This window comes from Aethalodelphis obliquidens, unplaced genomic scaffold, assembly GCF_003676395.1.
Source record: "Aethalodelphis obliquidens isolate GAN/ISIS:26980383/991018 unplaced genomic scaffold, ASM367639v1 scaffold56, whole genome shotgun sequence".
Lineage (NCBI taxonomy): Eukaryota > Metazoa > Chordata > Mammalia > Artiodactyla > Delphinidae > Aethalodelphis > Aethalodelphis obliquidens.
Genome location: NW_020838000.1, coordinates 7,185,871 through 7,207,589, shown reverse-complemented (window position 1 = coordinate 7,207,589; position 21,719 = coordinate 7,185,871). Strand labels below are relative to the sequence as shown.

Sequence of the window (21,719 nt, the reverse complement as noted above, 5' to 3'; positions counted from 1 at the left end):
TATTAGGAGCCACTGGAGTTGAGTGAATTAGCTGTTTTCTGAATGAATCTCCAAACTAGATTCTGAGACCCTTGGCGTTTCTGATTCACCTTCAAGAGCCCTGTTTAGTGATTCATAATAGTTTTACTCAGCACAAATAGAAGACCTACACACCCAAACCAGGATTTTACCATTATCTTCTTTTTTTTCTTCTGATCAATAAATGTCAAATTTAGGGGAAAAAAGTCAAATTCCACTAACCATGGGGAAGCCCATGGACTTAAAAGGTTTTTTTAGGCTTCACTGGCTTGCGTATGCCTTGGAGGAAGTGGATGAACTTGTTTGTCCTCCTTCAGTGACTGTCCCCGATCCACCCGCAGTGAGCTGCGTGTGCCATACCATCTGACTATGCTTTTAGATAGAAAAGTACCACGGGCTTTCCCCGCTGCACCTTTTCCTGGGTTTCCTTTTACGTCACTGGTGGCTCCTTCTCAGCATCTCTTTTCTGAGACTTCATAAAACTGCAGTGCTCTGGAACTCAGCCTTTGGGCAGATTATTTCACTCCTCTGCTCAAGATGCTATGATGACCTCACCTCCAGTGTCCTTGCATGAAGACCTTTTATCATCTGCCCCTTTACTCTCGCTTTGGCCTAATTGCCTATTACTTTGCTAGAGCTTCCAGAGCCCAGTACCACAAGCTGAGTGGCTTAAACCACAGGCATGTATTGTGTCACAGTTTTGGAGGCTAGAAGTCTGAGATCAAGGTGTCAGCAGGACTGTGTTCCCTTTGAAGTCATCAGGGAAGGATCTGTTCCAGTCCTGTCTCCTAGACTCTGTTGGGACCTTGACATGTGCCACATCACGCCAGTCTTCACCTGGCAGCCTCACTGTGTGCATGTCTGTCCAAATTTCTCCTTTTTTATAAGGACACCAGTCCTAGTGGGCGAGGGGCCCATCGTACTCCAGTATGACCTCATCTTAATTAGCTACATCCGCAGTGGCTCTGGTTCCCAGAAAGGCCACACTGTGAAGTACTGGGAGTTAGGACTTCAGCATATGCATTTTGGTGAGACACAATTCAAGCCACAGAACTACTGTGCTCTCCCTTGCCCCCGGTGAGGCGTCACGCTGCCCTTGTTGCTGTCCTGTGAATACTTGGGTGTGTCTCTGCCCTAAGGCCTTCGCATTGTCTGTTCCCTCTGCCTGGAACATCCTTGCATCCCAACTGCCCACAGGGCTCACGAACGGCCCCCTTCTCAAGGCTGTCTTCAAATATACTTTTCTCAGTAATGCCTCCCTCCCCTGATCATACCCTTTAAAATCATATCATCTCCCCTCTTCCCCACCCTGCCCCCCAGTCTCCCTGATCTATTGTTTTTCTGCAGTACTCACCACCTTCTAACATACTCGGTAATTTGCTTATTTACTAGTTTTGTTGTTTGTCCTCCCCCAACGCTGACACTGGAATGTAAGCCCAACGAGGGGCACTTGGTCTGTTTCCTCCTCTGATTTATTCCATACACCTAGAACAGCAGTACTTGGAGCATAACAGCAGCTGGAAAAAATGTGTGTAGCTTTCTCCTTTTTCTTTATCAGTTGGTTTAGTCATAGAGGCGCATGCCTTTCATACATTGGAGTAAGGCAGGTGGGAGGAGGACATAACATGTCTTAAACCATTTTCTTGAACACCACGACATAGCTTTCCTGTAGTGCCCTACACCTGGGACCTTTAGCCAGATGTCACGTTTATGATGATTGCAATTCCTGGGGGCAGCAGGGCGCGGGTGGAGGGACCTTGCCGTCCCTCCCTTCCTGGAGCTCAGAGCATTTTCCACATAAAAGATGAAACCGGATCCCTTCTGCTGAGACACTGAGAGGTCTCATTTGACTTGTTTCCACTGTCATTGAGCTATTGGAGGAGCCGTCACTGAGGCTCGTGGAAGAAACCGATGGTCCGCCTGAGAACTCAGGCGTCCTGACTTGCTGTGATTTTCCTTCTAGCATAACAAGGTAGAAAGCTCCAAAAGTGACCACAAAGTGCTCTGGGAGCTGGCTTCACTAGAGTGGATGAGGTTTCAAAGGCCCACAGATGTCACATCCAGTTTTCTTGATAATCAAGACCTCTCTCTCATGGGCCTCTGGTAGCCCGTGTCAGGAGCGATTCCCAGCAGGACCACGGAGCTAGGCAACTCCCCGTGCATTTCTTGGTCTTAAAATGCATCATTTTAAATTAAAATTTTCTATTTGTTCTCATCCTTTGCCCTCATAAATATTGTGTATTTTTATGAGCCTCTGTCCTCATAGAATGTGGAGTTTAATGAGGGCAAGGGTGTCTTACACATTGCTGGTTTGTTTTCATTGTGGTACCAGCATAGATACTGGCACATACAGGATGCCCGAGGGCTGTTTCTTAAGCCCCAGCTGAAGTCCAGCCTCCGAGCTGCATCACCACCCAGCTTCCTGGCTTAGCACGGTGGGCAGGGACCATGCCTGGACCATTTTGGTTTAGTTTCTTCCTGGAACTCATGAATGGCCTTCAAAAGTAAAGGCTGACGTATCACATTAAGCAGTGCTTTAGCCAGGAGGAAGATTGGTGGTTTGTAGGAAAGCATGGAAGGGTGTTTCTGACATCACGAGGCCCAGGAGGTAAACTGTCTCAACAAGGTACCCGAAATGGATGAGACTTCAAAGGGAAGGCCTGGCTACACAGAGGCCATTGATTTTTTTCAGCCACACACATTCCTGGCTGGCAACATTATCCACAAACAGCAGGGCTATCAGGAAGTTGACATTGACAGAGGCCACACACCAGATCCCTCAGTCCACAGGTGATAAACCCTGTCATTTGTTTCCTGCACAATGTCTCCTCTGCACCTCTGTCCTGGTGCCACCCCCATGAATCCATCTGAAAGGAAGTAGTGCCTCTTTTTTTTTTTTTTAAATACATTTATTTATTTTATTTATTTATTTTTGGCTGTGTTGGGTCTTTGCTGCTGCGCACGGGCTTTCTCTAGTTTCTCTCTCTGGGGAGGAGAAAGGAGGATTGAAACAGACTGAGGCAGCCAAGTGTCCGTGAAAAGTATCACAAAGGGTATGTCAGCCATTGTTATTATTCTGGATTTTATGACGTTTGTGTTTGTCAACTTTTTACAGTTTGTCATTTTTGTGATTGTTCTCAGCCTAAATGAATCTTCATCTTTACTCCTAATGTATTTATATTTTTTCTTACAAAATTCCTCTTGGTTTTAAAAAGCTTTAGGACTTCCAAAACCTGGATCATCCCTCCCTCCGTCTTCTCAATTCCCTTTGTTACATCTTGAAAAGTCTTCTGGGGTCTAATGCATAAAATTCTCAAATAAAGTTTAATCTCATTTTTCAGCTAATATTAGTAATGTCTACATGGACTGCAACTTCTAAAAAATATGTAGATATTAAATAATTAGTACTTACCAAGTCTCTAAGTATTATAAGAAAAAATAACACTAGCATCCCGTTATTATAGGACAGATGTAGCCAGGCAACTTGAGTAGATCTTCATAGCCTCAATGCTTCAATGAATTCCTCAGAGTTCTTATCTATCTGCCTTCCAAATGGGGCTATGTTCATCTACATAGAAAATTACATTTCTACATGAGAAAATGGTTTTTTCTAATTATTTTCAGATATGAGAGAATTGCTAAATGCCATTTTTGCAGAATGCCTTTATTCTATAATAATAGATGCTTAAATAAAAAAAGTGTTTTACATAGCCAAAATATATTCTAGTTTCCTGGGAAAAAAGATGATGGTGAAATGTTTCATTACTTCCACTTGAACTAGAATTGACTAATTAGAATTAGTGCATGTGTGTTTGTGTATGGAGGGTAATTTTTTTGGCATTTCCAATCATCAACATAACTGCAGTGAAGGTTTCAGAGAACATCCGTAATGCCTTGTAAAAACGCCTATGATGTGACAAATAATACCAGCTCTTGCTTTAAATAAACTTCATTCCAAGAAAAATAGATGTACTAAGCTTTGATAACAGTAAGTGGATCAGAAGAACTTTCCAGATCAGGTATAAGATAGTTGTAGAGCCTTTGAAACCTCTGCCTTGACCACAGATAAATCTGCAGTGAGATGACTACCATCCAATTTGTTCCAGCTCACTTTTTAGGATGAAACCCATCTGGGAAATGAAAAAAGACCTGTATTTGCTGTCCTGAGATTTCCCAAGTGACTCCCCATGCAAGTTTCGACCTGGACCAAATCCCTGAACTTCTTTGGGTCTCAGTTTCCTCATTTTATGATACGAAGGTTTGGGGCCACATCTCCAATTCTGTTTCCGGTTCTGGCACAAATATTCCACGGTCTTTATCCCTATCTGCATCTTAAATGGGTCAGATCCATAAGGGAGAAGAAGAGTTATTAGCACTCTGTGTTTCATAGATGTTGGGGGAGATGAAGACACCCCTGGAGCCCTCAAGATTCCACTGAATAATTGCTTGACACTCGGGTGAGAGTTAACGAAGGGGATATTCCAAACATAGGACATTAAAAACCGTCATCCATTATTCAGCAATTCTGTGCTGAGATTAAATTGAAGTAAGTCTATGAAGTAAGTCTATGAAGTAAGTCTACTGCACACTGTTTTTTACTAACACAGTCAGATTTTCCCTGACATTGAATAGCCTCGGATGAAATAGTTGCCTTATGTTTGGGGCCACAATATACCTTTTTTAAAAGCTTACTTTACTTTTTACATATACATGTACCTATTCTTTTTCAAGTTCTTTTCCCATTTAGGTTATTACAGAATATTGAGCAGAGTTCCCTGTGCTATATAGTAGGTCCTTGTCAGTTATCCATTTTAAATATAGCAGTGTGTACATGTCAATGCCAAACTCCCAATCTGTCCCTCCCCCCAGCCCTTCCAAAAGCTTGTCTTGACACCATTCCAACTGAATGGTCAAGTTACCTTCTTCCTCTCTTTTAAATTGTTTGCTTATTTATTTACTTTCTCTACATTCATGCTGAGTTTGTATATTTTGTAAGTTAAATGTGCTTCTTTGGGATTGGATGCCATTGTATTATTTTTCATTTGAGGTCTCAAAGTTGACTGCTAAGAGCAAATGTTTGTGTCAGCCATTCAGTACTAACTCACATTGCTATGGTGAACCACTTTATAACTGGTCGTCTGTGCCTCCTACTCTTACTTGACGATTTAGGACTGTGAAACCTCAAACTTCTAGACCAGTTCCTCGAAGGCTCACCATTTACTTGCCATTTTCTTCTATTTGTTTGGGAAATTTAAAAAAAAAAAAGTCTGCCTTTTTAAAGGTTGTACTGCTATATCACTTTCTAGTTTCATATCAAATATTTTAATCTTTAATATCTTTCTGAGCTAAAAAGATATGCAGAGTTAGGGATGGGGAAATGTAAAGGAAGTTCTCTGAAATCACATAAATCATATTTGGTGATGTACAGAGGGCGTAACAAAGGCAGATTAAGACCTACAGTGACAATCAGCAACTGGCATCCGGGAACAGAGTATTTTACTCCTCCCTCAGAATAGATGGAGACCAGAAATTGGACGTTTATGCAGAAAGGCAGGATTTCATCCAGCACTTATCCCAGATTGTCAAGGTGCTGACTGAGGAGGACACTGGGCACCCAGAGACAGGAGATGCTATTGCCCAACTCAAGGAGGTCCTGGAGTACTGTGCCATCCGAGGTAAGTACCTTCGGGGTTTGACGGTGCTGGTAGCATTCTGGGAGCTGTCGGAGCCCATGAAGCAAGATGCTGACAGTCTCCGGTGGGCCATGACTGAGGGCTGGTGTGTGGAACTGCTCCAAGCCTTCCTCTTGGTGTCAGACAACCTCATGGATGCATTCTTCACCCGAGGGGGGCAGATCTGCTGGTATCAGAAGCCAGGCATAGGTTTGGCTGCCATTCATGATGCTTTCCTCTTGGAAGCATGTATCTACCGCCTGCTGAAGCTCTGCTGCTGGGAGCAGCCCTATTACCTGAACCTGATCGAGCTCTTCCTACAGAGTCCTTATCAGACTGAGATCGGACAGACCCTGGACCTCATCACAGCCCCCCAGGACAGTGTGGATCTTGGCAGATTCACTGAAAAGAGGTACAGATCTATTGTCAAATACAAGACAGCTTTCTACTCCTTCTGTCTTCCTATAGCTGCTGCCATGTATGTGGTGGACATTGACGGGAAGAAGGAGCATACCGATGCCAGGAAGATCCTGCTGGAGATGGGAGAGTTCTTTCGGGTTTAGGATGATAACCTCGACCTCTTTGGGGACCCCAGTGTGATGGGCAAGATCGGCACTGACATCCAGGACAGCAAGTGCAGCTGGCTGGTGGTTCAGTGTTTGCCACGGGCCTCTCCGGACCAGTGCCAGATCCTGCAGGAGAACTTTGGAGGCCGAGAAGGTGGCCCGGGTGAAGGCGCCAGACGAGGAGATGAATCCGCTGGCTGTGTTTACGCAGCACAAGGAGGACAGTTACAGCTACCTTATGGGTCTCACGGAGCAGTATGCTGTGCCCCTGTCCCCAGCCACCATCCTGGGGCCAGCACACAAGATCTACAAGCAGAAAAAGTCACCTAGAGACTCGGGGTGGGGGAGGGGCGGCTCTCCAAAAATTATTGTCTAACCTGTGAAAGAAAAGGAAGACCTACAGTGATACATCTTCTATTGATGTGTGTTTCTCTGTAGGAGAATGTGTAACAGTCTTAAAAGACAGCCAAGATTTCTGTTAAGACTAATAGGCATGGAGTGGGTATTCTCTTGGTAATTTCAAAGTAAAGCTTTTTTACGTGGGAAATAGAGTAGTCTAACTCAAACAGGAGACCAATTTTTCTTCGACATTGAATAAAGGCAAATTCTGACACATTTCAATGGTGAGTACATTTATATGTTCCACCTTAGAAAATATTTAACCTTATTCCAGCCATTAGGTGTTTTAATCACTTGACAACGTAATTCATTAAAAGTTACTCTGCAGTCTGTGGATAATTAGTCTGGTAACATTTATTTTGTTTACCTGAACCTTTCTTGCCTTGAAAATTGTGAATCCTGGCTAGTCTGTGTTTAAAGATAAATAAACCATTTATAATGATCTGAAATGTCATTTAATTCTCACTCCTTTTCAAAGGCATTCATTCCAACAAGGGTGAGAGGAACTGAGTTTTCTTAAGGCTCACTTGTTTTGACTTTTAACAAAATATATCACTGATTAAAGTAAAACCAGACCTTTTGTTGTTTTACCGAGACCAGAATCACCATTCACTCTCAAGGATATATTTTGGGCAAAGTGTTGCTGGTTACTGCACAAACCCTGCATAAGGCCCAGCCTCTGACCTCGAGGGGCTTATGGCTTATAGTGATGACAGATATATAGAACTGTAACCCAGAGGTGGCTCTGGAAAATGATAGAATGGAGTAAAAGACAGTTCAGCTGAAGTCGAGGGAAGAAAAACAGAAGAGTGAGAGAAAAGGAGGATCCGAATGGGATATTGATGTGGTTTCAGGAATAGACCAAGATAAGGATGGAGACAAAGGCTGTAGTCAGAATATGGAGAATTTAATGCTAACCTAAGTGTTTGGACTTTATTCTTAACTCTTGAAATCAAATGCTAGTGTGAAAGAAGATTCGAGGAGATAAAAGAGAGTTACAGAATGTTAGAGCAGGGGCCCATAAAAATCCAATCCATTGTTTTACAGATAAGGAAACTGAGGCACAGAGAGGTTAAGTGACTTACCAGAGGTCCCATAGTATATCAGTAGCATAGTGGGGCCATAGACTTGTCTGCTGGCTCCCAGCCTAGACATCCTTTTATCCCATCACGCTATAGTAGGCTATTCAAGGGCACAGTCTTCATAGCTACTACTTCTTGAGCATGTAGTAGATTGGCCTAGTTGTCATTGTTTTTGACATCTGTTTTCCTCCTAAGGGCTTCTAAGAATGATAGCTTTCTCCCTGATTCCTGAATGTGGTGTGTATATTCACTATATGTAATAACTTGCCCTTCATGTGTAAGATTCTGCTTCCAAAATCATTGGCTTGCTGCGTGGCTTTTGGAAGGTGGGGTGTTTTATTGATGTGGACTTGCAAGTTCCTTGTAATCATTATCCTCTAGAATAGGCATTCCCATCTAGTCTGGAAGTCCTTTTGTTTCTTGGGCTCCCGCATTCATAGGTGACAGATTCAGACAATATTTATGTCCATGACATGGAACTAAAGTTAGCACAAAATTGTATGTCTACGTTTAAGATACTTATGTTATTTTCTCCCATGAAATATTCGTGCTGTTGTCGTAGGTTGGGTGTATGTACACGCCAGTGATTTAAAGTGAGGCATATTGTTTGTATATTCACGGGTGTTTATTATGAATTCAGTGCCTATGAAAAGTGATACTTTGAGTAAACCACATTGTCAGGAATGGCAAATATATACTTTGAAATAACCCTTTCGATTTGAAATTCTTCTTGACCATATAAAGCTTCCTCCAGTCTCAGATATTCCAATAGTGTAAATACTAAATACTATCTTGTAAAGGCATAACTTGAAAACTTCTTACAGCCTTCATATTGGGCATACGGATTGTACTGAGCAGTGCTTCAACAATCAGCAGTGTTGGCTGGATGGCTTTGGGAAAGGCAGCACCTACTGTATTTATTTCATAAAATGTCTGCATATATTTGGTATAATTATGTATTTGTGTGTGTGTGTAAATGTGCGTGTGTGTGTTTTGATCAGTAGTAGTTGGAATACCCAGAGACTTTTTGCCTCAACTGTTACAAGGGCGTGCTTGGTATTTTGTGGAGACCAAGACCCTCAAAAGAAGATATAGTTTGTATAATCCTTGTCTTGATAAGGCCTTGGCACCAAGAAACCGAGTTACGTTGGGAGGCATCATGCTTTATTTAGCATTAAGGTTTCTGCTCCAACGTCACACACACACACACACACACACACACACACACACACACACACACACCAGTTCACTCTGCAGGAAAGGCAGCTGTTAACTTGCTCAGGCCTTCCAGGCTGTGCTCAGCAAAGCTCTAGCAGGTGCCATTCACGTGAGACTACAAGACAGGGGTCTGAATAGCGCCCCCTGCAGTTTTGCATTGCTCTGCAAACGCAGTACTCATAATGTTCCCTAAAGGTTTTCAGTAACAGGAAACACCACCGGCACGCATGCGATCTGCATGTTTACGTACGGTCTGAACATCCACAGTGTCCCATTTTCTCATCCCTGAACTTCCACTAGACCACAAGACTTCGGGTCTGTTTTCACCGCTGTGCTTCCAAGTCTTTCCCTGGATTCTTCACTGGGCTCCTTTTGCCTGGATTAGATCCAGTGACTCCTTCAAATCGCTAGCTGGAGTTTGTTGCTTACTTTCAAGCATAACATGGGAAGTATCATCATCCCCCTTCGGAGCCAACGTCACTCTTTGGGTGCCTCAATCTGGTTGTCCTACTAATCTCAAAAACCAGGCAGAACATCTCCCTCCCTCTGTGTTTCTTCCTTAGCCTCTCTTGTCCTTGATTCTTCCTTTTACTCATTTCTTCCCAATGCAGGCAAAGCTTCTGTTCTCTGTAGTATTAGTGATCTTTACCCCCAAATGGGCCAGTGTTTTATTCTCTTCTGATATCACAGTGAAGTGGAGGGGATGGAGAGTAAATGGTACTGCATGATACTTTTCCTTATTGAGAACTTTGGCTCCTAGAAGCGATCTGTTGTCCAGATTAGGAACCATGTATACATGAGAACTCAAGAATTCCCAACAATAACCATGGGTTGTGTTTGAATATGAGTGCTTTGTTCTCAGTACAGAGCTTGACAGGAGATACACACAGAGACAGACACGTGTTATAAGTGGTACAGACATAGAAAGTGTATCAACTACCTACACCCTATGGAGATTAGGAAAAAGAGTTTAGCATAAAATAACAGTAACCAAAACTTTTTAAACGTCTTGTTTATGCCAGAGACTCAGTAAAACGTTTAGTGTGTAGTCTGAGAACCAGGTTCTCACATCAATCCTGAAGTGCAGGTAACTTGCAGCCTCCTTGTGACACCTTAGTGAGCTGAAACACAGTTAACAATCAGCCATCAGGATTTGGGTGCAAGTCTATCAGGATTCAAGGATCTTGTGTTTCCAGGGTACATGATACCTATGAAAATAAAGATGCTTGAATCGGAGGGGAGCTGCCATGTGGGGCAGCCCCCCATGCATAATGCTAACACTTTCATGTATTCCTCTTTCAGACCCTCTCAAAGTCACATGAATGCAGTTATCCTTCCAACTTAGACTCTTCAGTGGAGGGAGGAGACTAATTTGCTCAGGTTGATACAGTCACAAAGGGAAAAGCCAGAATTTGAGTTCAAACAGTGTGACTCTGGTGCAGGGGTCTGGAAACTGGCCCATAGGCCTGTCTGGCTCACCTTCTGTTTTTGAACAACAGGTGAGTTAGAGAATAGTGGTTACATTTTTAAATGGTTCAAAAGAATGAAAAGAATATTTCACGACAATACTTGTTTATATATTTTCTATGACTTCTTCCGTGCTATGACAGAGTTGAGTGTTAGTGAGACTAGATGACCCTCAAAGCCTAAAATACTTAGACTCAGGTCTTTTACAGAAAAAGTTTGCTGATCCCTACTCTAAAATCTACATTCTTAACCTTTAGACTATACTTTTTCTACTTGATCATGTTAGGCTCATATGGAGTACGATTAGAATTTCTAGATTATTTTGCACCACGTGAGAGTTTTAAAATAAAAATAATAACCATCTGGGACCCTTTGTAGGAGAGTGGTACAGATGTGAAAATTTTAAAGCAGCTTGAAGAAACCATAAAATAGATTCTATATTGTATTTAGGAAAATAGGATAAATGTTTTCCTCACACCGTTGCTAGCTCTGTGACTCATTAGAAAAAATTCATCCCCATTGACAAATAAAATGGAGATTTATTCATGTTCTACATCACCAGTATATTTAGCTCATTTGTATTCATTTGTATTCATCACATTATTTTCCAAAATTGATAAAACATAGAACATTAGCTGGAAAGTTATAAATAAAGCCCCACCCTGACTGCTTTGGCTAATAAGGGCTATGAGAAAGGATAAAGGAATTAGCCTACCAATGAAAAAGACTGATATTCAAAATACCTACTGTGTGTTATCCACTTTTATGGGCAATAACTGATTTTAGTCCTACACCATTTCATGGTTTAGGGCACTAAGGCTTAGAGGTAAGGTCACTGCTGTATGTCATGCAGCTAGTAAGTGAAAAAGCCAAACCAGATCTTTCAACTCCAAATTTGGTGTCTTCTTAGAAAAGAAATTCCATGACACTTATCATGTCAAGCTGTAAATTAGTCTAGAATTACCTCATCTAGTGGGACAATTGATTCTCTTTCTAAATGTTGGTCTTTGTTTGATTCTGTTACTTCTGTCTGTTATTAGTTGTTCAAAAGTAGGAAAGAAGTTGAAGTAAATAATATTGCCATTAATTTGTATTTAACACACATAAAAATAGTTGAAAATGTTGATGCAAAAGAATGTGTTTTAATAACTTGAGAGTTTCACTGAATTTTATTCCCAGTTTTTTATAGAAATCAGAGAGAATTTTCTTGATTTCCATGTATGTGACTAATTTTCTCTTGTGATTGGTGATTATCACAATTTTATATTTGCAAAGGCTAAAAACGGAAGATTAATGAAGTGTAAATAAACAGTGGACTATTTCACGTTACTTAGAACCAGGTAGCACAGATACCAGACTTGATAATGAGAGAAGATGGATCAGACATGGTTTTAATTAATTAATTTATTTATTTATTTATAGCTGTGTTGGGTCTTCGTTTCTGTGCGAGGGCTTTCTCTAGTTGCGGCGAGCGGGGGCCACTCTTCATTGTGGTGCGCGGGCCTCTCACTATCGCGGCCTCTCTTGTTGCGGAGCACAGACTCCAGACGCGCAGGCTCAGTAGTTGTGGCTCACGGGCCCAGTTGCTCCGCGGCATGTGGGATCTTCCCAGACCAGGGCTCGAACCCATGTCCCCTGCATTGGCAGGCAGATTCTCAACCACTGCACCACCAGGGAAGCCCTCAGCTACATGGTTTTAGATGGTTGTTATAAAAAGTGACAGCAAAATGCATAATATGTCATTGGTTACGGATACCAAAAATTGTATCTTCTTTTGCTTTAAAAAAATGTTTTAATTTTGAAATAGATGTAATCAGATAAAACCAATGATCATCTCTGAGACTTTATGTAATATAAACATCTATTCACTTATGCCTAAGAATAAAGAGATTGTTTGCATTCAGAAAAATTTCAGACTTTGATGAAATTAAGGTCAATATGAATATGAACTAGTGTGTACTTGTGTTTATATCTTTTAAAAGGCTCATCTCCTGTAGACATGTAATTTGGCACAGTGCTTTTGTTCTTTGGAAAGCAATTTTGCAATAATGTGCCAGGAGTTTTAAAAATGTTCTTAACCTTTGAACCCAAACTTTTAACTTCTAGAAATTTGCCTTAGGACACATGTGAAAGGTGTCCATTACTAGGTTAGTTAAGGAGTGAAAATTTTTAAATAATCTGAACACACAAGTGTAAGAAAATGTTTAACAAATTAAAGCATATCCAAAGCATGAACTAGTTTGCAGTCAGTAACATGATGTTCAAAATATATATTTACTACCATAGGGAAAACTTGTACTAACTGAAAATGAGGGATCCTATTTTTTTAATTGATTATATTTCAATATAAAATATGCACATGTACTTTTATAATGACACTGATCAAAATGTACTGCATTTTTCTTTCTGTTCATACATGTTCCCCATTAAATAATACATAATTTGAGGGCAGGGATTGTGTTTTATTCAGTATATTTCTCTTATACATAATGCTTGGGAAGTTGTAGACGATCTACAACTTCTTTTGAATGAATAAGAAAGATGATAGAAAATGATCTGGTTGTCCTTATATAAATTATCTTTTTTATACATATTACATTTTATTTAGTACTTAATGTGTATGATCAGAACAGATCATTTTAAAAGTAATAGTAAATTTATATATTAGAAAAGAAAGATGGCATCTTTTCTCCAGAACTTCTGGTAGTGTAGATATTATTGTGAAATGGTTCTCTGTAATTTGGCCCTAGTTTAAATAAAGGTCTCTTAATGGACCAGCCTACAAGAGCAGATCTATTGCTTGGCTTCCTTTCTACCCCAGGGTATTCTTTTACAGAATGAAAGTAACCAACAATACAATGCTGAATCATTATTAGCTCTAATTTGGGAGATTGTGCCTTGAGATAATGGGTGTTTGGGGTCTGATTCTGTGAAGGTTACTTACTCTAGGCTTTTGTTTCATCAAAGGATCTCATGTTCATTCGCAAACATTCCTTTTCTCCCAGAATCATCTTCAACCTTGCCCTTGCCAGGTAAATACAACTTGGCCCGAGATATTAAATCAATACATCAAATTAATTGCAATGAGTTGAGACTTGACACCCACAGTGAATACACAATACTTAGATCAAGTCAGAGGTCACTATGCTGAATTGCTTTTAAAATCTTTGATTATACATTTGAGATGTTTGGTGCTGTGTCTCAGTTGGAAATTGTTTTTAGCAAGAGAATCGTTGAGAAGAATTAGTGCTACAAAAGTTTTTGTTTTGTTTTTTAAAGAAAAATACATGGTCAAACGGGAGCTTCTCGTGTGATCAGCAAACAAAACACACCCCACAGATTTATTAACTTCAGTCAATAGATTGCAAATGTCCTAATGTAACTGGAATATGTCATCTCTGTTTGGTTGCCAAGAAGATAATCTGACTCTTGGTTTTATTTCCCCAACCATATTCTTCACTCAGACTCTAGAACTGAAAATCTCTTAACAATTTCAGCAGAGGGATTTTTGATATAGAAAGATTTGAGCTATAAGGAAACCAAATGTCCCATCTAACAGAGAAGAGTTGCCATCTGCACATGCTATGAAGGCCTACCTCACCATTGACTTCCCAGTTCATCTTATGCTTCAATTTCCAGGCTTGCATAGAATTTAGAGATGATCTACAATAGCCTCTAAGGCGCTTTTGTGAAAATTAGAAAAAGGAACACCTGTTGGGCAGATCAGTGTGAAAAAGGGACCTCCTGGGGGGTGCTAAGTGGCATCTTAGGGCATAAGACTGGTCAACAGCCCCCTACCAGCCCTTTGGTTGTTATCCTTTGTGAAGTGTGCAAATGCACAACTCTGGATGGCAGCCCTGGGTAAAGGGTGAGTGTGAGGGTTGTATTAAATATTTGAGAGATACGATATGAAAGGAGCACATCCAAGTCTCAATTGGCGCGGGTCATACGTGTTTAGGAACCTACAGGTCTCCTAGAAATAGTTTTTGACTATTTCAGAAAATACCAGTCCTGCTCATTCCAAATCCAGAAAGCACGAGTAACAGCCTATTTTGATGTATTGCCAGTATTTCACCTACAAAATGGCAATTTTCTATTGTTCAACCTAGATAGTTCATCCTATCAGCAACACCAGGCCATTTTCTGATGTTCTCATTACAAATGCTATTTATCTCCTTACACCTCATGCATTGATCTTCTTTCTCCATGCAAAAACCAAGCTGGAATCATAAGTGGCTGCCATCTCTGCCTGGCTCTGTTAACTCTTGATAGTACTGAAAACAGTTTTGATTTAATATTATCATTACCGTCAGCACCCTGAGTGGGTGCCAATCTCAGGAGACCATAGTAAGTGAAGGACTTTTTGTAGGTGGACAGTTTGTAGCAGAAGAGTCACCAGCAGAATTTGCTAATTATACCTAGTAAAAATTGTGGGATTCATTGCTGGGTAAATATTTTACAAAATACATATGCTGTTTTTGTAGGTCCTCATGTTCAGTTATAATTTAGCTCTTTGAATGAAATAAATGAATTCTTGCCTCCTAATAGGACGATTATTACAAAGACATACAGATGGCCAAGAAGCATATGAAAAGATTCTCAATATTGCTAATTATTAGAGAAATGCAAATCAAAACTACAGTGAGGTATCACCTCACCTCAGTCAGAATGGCCATCATCAAAAAGTCTACAAATAATAAATGCTGGAGAGGGTGTGGAAAAAAAGGGAACCCTCCTATTCTTGTTGGTGGGAAAGTAAATTGGTGCAGCCACTGTGGAGAACAGCATGGAGATTCCTTAAGAAACTAAAAATAGAGTTATGATATGATCCAGGGGTCACACTTCTGAGCATATATCCAGAGAAAACTCTAATTCGAAAAGATATGTGCACCCCAATGTTCGTAGCAGCACTATTTACAATAGCCAAGACATGGAAGCAACCTAAATGTCCATCAACAGATGAATGGATAAAGAAGATGTGGTATATATACACAATGGACTATTAGTCATAAAAAAGAATGAAATAATACCTTTTGTAGCAACATGGACGGACCTAGAGATTATCATATTAAGTGAAGTCAGACAAATACTATATGATATCACTTATATGTGGAATCTAAAAAAAACGATACAAATGAACTTATTTATAAAACGGAAATAGACTCACAGACATAGGAGACAAACTTATGGTTACCGAAGCTGATAGAGGTGGGGATAGGATAAATTAGGAGTTTGGCATTAACAGATGCACACCACTACATATAAAGTAGGTAAACAACAAGGACATTCCATACAGCACAGGGAACTAGACTCAATGCCTTGTAATAATCTATAATGGAAAAGAAGCCAAAAAAGAATATATATATATATATATATATATATATATATATATATATATATATAGTGTGTGTGTGTGTTTGTGTATAATGTATGTATGTATATGTAACTGAATCAATTTGTGGAACACCTGAAACTAACACAACACTGTAAACAAATTATACTTCAATTTTAAAAAAGGTAAAAAAGAAAGGTTATTGAATTTACTATTAAAAATGTAAGATAAGAGAGGGAGGAAGGTTCAAGGTGGCAGGATAGGAAGGTCCTGAATGCACCTCCTCCGAAGGATAAAGCAAATCTACAACTACATATGGGATAACTCTCTTGAAAAGGGACCTGAAAACAGAGCCTCCACAACAAAAGGTAAGAAGACAGCATCAAGACAGGTAGGAGAGGCAGAGACAAGGTCTCACCAAGGATAAAACCACACCCCAGCTGTGGTGATCCACATTGAGAGAAATCTCAAAAGTATGGATCTTTGCCCTGAGAAAGGAGGAACTCAAACTCCACTTCAGGCACCCCAACTCCTAGATTTTGCACAGGAGAGATGAGCGTCCAAAAACAACTGGCTTTGAAAATCCAGGAAAAGTATAGAACTTCAGGGGATGGAAAGCTTAGTCTTAAAAATCTTGAGCACAGACACACTTGATCCAAAAACCAGTGCAAAAGCACCAGACTGAAAAGCAGAGGATGTAAGTGAAGGGAACCCACTTACTAATTTTGAAGCATTTGCTGGAGAGGCAGGAACCAGGTGGGAACCTCGCCAGGGACTGAGACACTGGTGGAAACAAGTTTTGTTATCTCAGGCTGCCTTGCTAACACCAGCACTGGTGGGCACTGTTTTAGAATTCTCCCACTAATCTGTTAGTGCTAGTGGGTATGGCCTGCTGACAGCCCTGCTTACCCTTGTGCCTTTGCCAGGACTCACAGCTGGTTGAACAGTGTTCCCACAGCAGCTGTGACTGGGCCCACAGTGTGTCTGGAGGCCAGCCCTGCCCAGCATTATGCTGCAGCAGTAGTCCTGGCCCCACCACTATAGGAAGACACACACAGCACACATAGGGGACCCCTAGAGTGCCTGGTTCTGGTGGCCAGGTGGGATTGCATTTCTAAGTCCCACTTATATTCTAAATAAGGCCAGTCCTTCAAGAATGGTAGAGATAGCTGATTTACCTAATAAGTAGGAAAAAACACAGAGACTTAGGCAAAATGAGGAGAGAGAGGAATATGTTTCAATTGAAAGAACAAGACAAAACTTCAGAAAAAAGAACTAAATGAAACAGAGATAAGCAATCTATCCTATAAAGAGTCAAAATAATGGTAATAAAGATGTTCACTGAGCCTGGGAGCCTGTATGAACACAGTGGGAAGTTCAACAAAGAGACAGAAAATATAAGAAAGTACCAAATAGAAGTTATAATTGTCCTGAAAAATACACTCAGGGTGTTCAAATACAGACTGGATGAGGTAAAGAATGATTCAGTGAGCTGAAAGACAAAACATTGGAATTCACCCAGACAGCAGAAAAGTGAAAAAAGAATTAAATAAAAGTAAGGGTACTGTATGGGACCTTTTGGACAACATCAAGCCGAATAACATTCACATTATAGGGGCCCCAGAAAGAGGAGAGAGAGAAAGGACCAGAAAAAAATGAAATAAACAATGGCTCTAAAATTCCCTAATTTGAGGAAAGAAACAGATATCCAGGTCCAAGAAGCCCAGACGTTTCAAATAAGATGAATGAACCCAAAGACACACACACCAAGACACATTATAATTAAAACTGTAGAAGTTAAAGAGAGAATCCTAAAAGCAGCAAGAAAAAAATAACTTGTTATATACAAGGAAAATCTTATAAAGCTATCCACAGATATTTCAGCAGAAACTTTATAGGGTAGAAGAGAGTGACATGACATATTCAGAGTGCTGAAAGCAAAAACATTCCAACCTAGAATTCTCTACCCTGAAAGGTTATCATTCAGAGTTGGAAGAGAGATAAAGAATTTTTCAGACAAGCAAACCTAGAGAAGTTCATTACCACTAAAATGGCCTTACAAGAAATGCTAAAGGGACTTCTAAGGGCACTAATTAGTAACAAAAAAAACCCCATTAAAGTAAAAATCTCATTGGTAAAGGTAAATGTATAGTAAAGGTAGTGATTAATCACTTATAGAGCTGGTATGAAGTTTAAAAGATGAACGTAGTAAAAATAACTACAACTACAATAATTAGTTAAGGGATACAGAAAATACAAAGAGGTACAATGTGACATCAAAACACAGACCATTTGGAGGGGGCATGTAGTAACAATTTTGAGTTTTAGAATGCACCCAAACTTGCTGTCAACTTAAAAATAGACTGTTAAATATATAGTCTGTTATATGTCAATATGATGGTAAGCACAAAGCGAAAGCCTGTAGTAGATACACAAAAGATAATGAGAAAGGGACATAACCATAACACTAAGGGAAACCACCAAAGCACAAGGGAAGAGAACAAGAGAAGAAGAAAGGAACAGAGGGGAACTACAAAAACAGCTAGAAAACAATTAACTCTATGCCATTATGCAAATGGACTAAATGTAAATGTACTAAATTCACTAATGGAAAGACATAGAGGGGCTGAATGGATTTTTTTTTTTTAAAGGCATATGTATATGCTGCCTAAAAGAGATTTACTTCAAAAAAAGAAAGACTGAAAGTGAAGGGATGGGAAAAGATATTCCAAGCAAAAAGAAATGAAAAGAAAGCTAGAGTAGCTATACTCACAGCAGACAATATAGACCTTAAAACAAAGACTGCACTGAAAGAAAAAGAGGGTCATTACATTGTGATAACGAGGTCAAATTAGCCAAAAGATATAACAATTATAAATGTATATGCACCCAACTAAGGAGCAGTAAGACATACATGGCCAAATTAACAGGCTTAATGGAGAAACTGAAAGCAGTAGAATAATAGTAGGGGATTTTAACAACCCACTTACATCAATGGATAGATCATCCAGACAGAAAATCAATAAGGAAACATTGCCTTCAAATGATGTTAGACCAGATGATCTTAATAGATATGTATTGAACATTCCATCCAAAAGCAGAAGAATACATATTCTGCTCCAGTGCACATGGAACATTCTCCAGGATTGATCACATGTTAGGTCACAAAACATGTCTCAATAAATTCAAGAAGATTGAAGTTATATCAGACACCTTCTCCGACCACAATTGAATAAAACTAGAAATCAATCACAAGAAAAAAAATACGGAGATTAAACAACTGAACAACCAATGGGTCATCTAAGAAATCAAAAGAGATATCAAAAAAAAAGAATACCTACAGACAAATGACAACAGAAATATGATGTATCAAATATCTATGGGATTTTTGTAATCCATAGCAGTAAAAGTGGATCTCAGAGAAATTCAGACCAATACAGGCCAACCTTAAGAAACAAGAGAAATTCTAAATAAACAACCTAACTTTACACCTTCAGGGACTAGAAAAAGACAAACAACCAAAGCACAATATTATAAGAAAGGAAATAATAAGGATCAGAGTGGAAATAAATGAAATAGAGACAAAAAAACCCCAAAAAACAGTAGAAAAGGTCAATGAAAATAAGAGCTGGATCTTTGAAAAAATAAACAAAATTGACAAACCTTTAGACAGACTAACCAAGAAACAAGAAGAGAGGACATAGAAGTAAAAAAGATGTTACAACTGATACCACAAAAATACAAAGGATTATGAGATTATTATGAACAATTATCAACCCCCAAATTGAACAACTTAGAAGAAAAGGATAATTCCTAGAAACATACAATCATCCAAGACGGGATCATGAAGAAATAGAAAAACCAAATAGACCAATTACTAGTAAGGAGATTGAATCATTAATCAAAAGTTTCCCAAAGAGCAGAAGTCCATTACCAGAGGACTTCACTGGAGAATTCTACAAATCATTCAAAGAAAATTTAATACCTATTCTTCTCAAATTTTTCAAAAAAATTGAAGAGAAGGCAAATCTTCCAAACATATTTTATGAAGCCCTGAATCAGAAAACAGACAAGGACACTTCAAAAAAAAATTATGTGACAATAATCTTGATGATTTAGATGCAAAATCTTAAACAAAATATTAGCAAACAATACATTAAAAGAATCATACACCAAGATCAGGTGGGTTTTATTCCAGAGATGCAAGGATGTTTCAATATGTGATAATCTGTCAATATGATACACCACATTTATAAAACAAAGGATAAAAATCATATCACCTCAGTTGATGCAGAAAAAGCATTTAACAAATTTAACATCCATTTTTAATAAAAACGTTCAACAAAGTTGATATTGAGGGAATTTACCTCAACATAATAAAGACCATATATGACAAACCTACAGCTAACACTACACCAACAATGAAAAGGTGAAAGCTGTTCCTCTATGATCAAGAACAAGACAAGGATACTCACTCTAGCCACTTTTATTCAACATAGCTTTGAAGTCCTAGCCACAGCAATTAGGCAAGTAAAAATAAAGGCAAGAAAAAATAAAAGGAATCCAACTTGGAAAAGAAGTAAAACTATCACTATTTGCAGATGACATGACACTTATATAGAAAATCCTCAAGACTCCACCAAAAACCTGTTAGAACTAATAAACAAATTCAGTAAAGTCATTGGATACAAATTTATAGAAATCTGTGGTGTTTCTATATACTAATAACCATCAGAAAGAGAAATTAGGAAAACAATCTCATTTGCAATGGCATCAAAAAGACTAAAACACCTAGGAATAAATTTAACCAAGGTAGTGAAAGACCTCTATACTGAAAACTACAAGATGCTGATTAAAGAAATTTAAGAAGATACAAATAAGTGGAAAGATATTCCATGTTCATGGATTGGAAGAATCATATTTTTATTCATTCATATTTTTACTCATTTTATTTTTCATACTACCCGAAGCAATCTGCAGAGTCAATGCATTTCCTATCAAAATTCCAACAGTGTATTTCACAGAAATAGAACAAGTAATTCTAAAATTTGTATGGACCTACAAAGATCTCAAGTAGCCAAAAATCTTGAGAAAGAAGAACAAAGCTAGAGGTATCACACTCCTGATTTCAAACTATATTACAAAGCTATAATAATCAAAACTGTGTGGTAACTGACACAAAAACAGACACACAGATCAATGAGTAGAATAGAGAGTCCAGAAATAAACCCACACATATTTGGACAATTAAGTTTTTGGCAAAGGAATAAAGAACAAAGAGTGGAGAAAGGATTGTCTCTTAATGAATGGTGTTGGGAAAACTGGACAGCTATGAGCAAAAGAATGAAACTAGAACACTATATTAAGCCATACAACAAAATTAATTCAAAATGGATTAAAGCCTTGAATGTAAGACCTGAAACCATAAAATTCCTAGAAAAAACATAAATGGTAACCTCTTTGACATCAGTTTTATGATGTTTTCATGGATATGACTCCAAAGGCAAGGGAAACAAAAGCAAAAGTAAACAAATGGGATTACATCAAAATAAAAAGCACTTGCACAGTGAAGGAAACCATCAACAAAAAGAAAAGGCAACCTACTGAATGGAAGGAGATAGTTGCAAATAATATTCTGATAAGGGTCTAATATCCAAAATATATTAAAAAAAAAAAACCTGACACAACTCAACAACAAAAACACAACCCAAATGGGCAGAGAATCTGAATAGGTATTTTTGCAAAGAAGACAGACAGATGGCCAACATACATGAAAAAATTTTCAGTGTCACTAATTATTAGGGAAATGCAAATCAAAACCATAGTGAGATATCACCTCACACATTTTAGAGTGACTGCTATTGAAAAAACATGTAATAACAAGTGTTGGATGTGGGGAAAAGGGAGCTCTTATACACTGTTTGTGAGGGTGTATTTTGGTGCTGCAACTATGGAAAACAATATG

At 39.0% G+C, this 21,719-nt stretch overlaps 1 protein-coding gene and 1 pseudogene across 1 annotated transcript in view; both read left to right on the top strand.

Annotated features, from left to right (window-relative positions):
- The window catches only part of KCNH8 (potassium voltage-gated channel subfamily H member 8), a 387,230-nt gene that overhangs the window by 84,489 nt on the left and 281,022 nt on the right, over positions 1-21,719 (top strand). The window lies entirely within an intron of this gene.
- On the top strand, positions 5,400-6,632 carry LOC113609326 (farnesyl pyrophosphate synthase pseudogene; annotated as a pseudogene).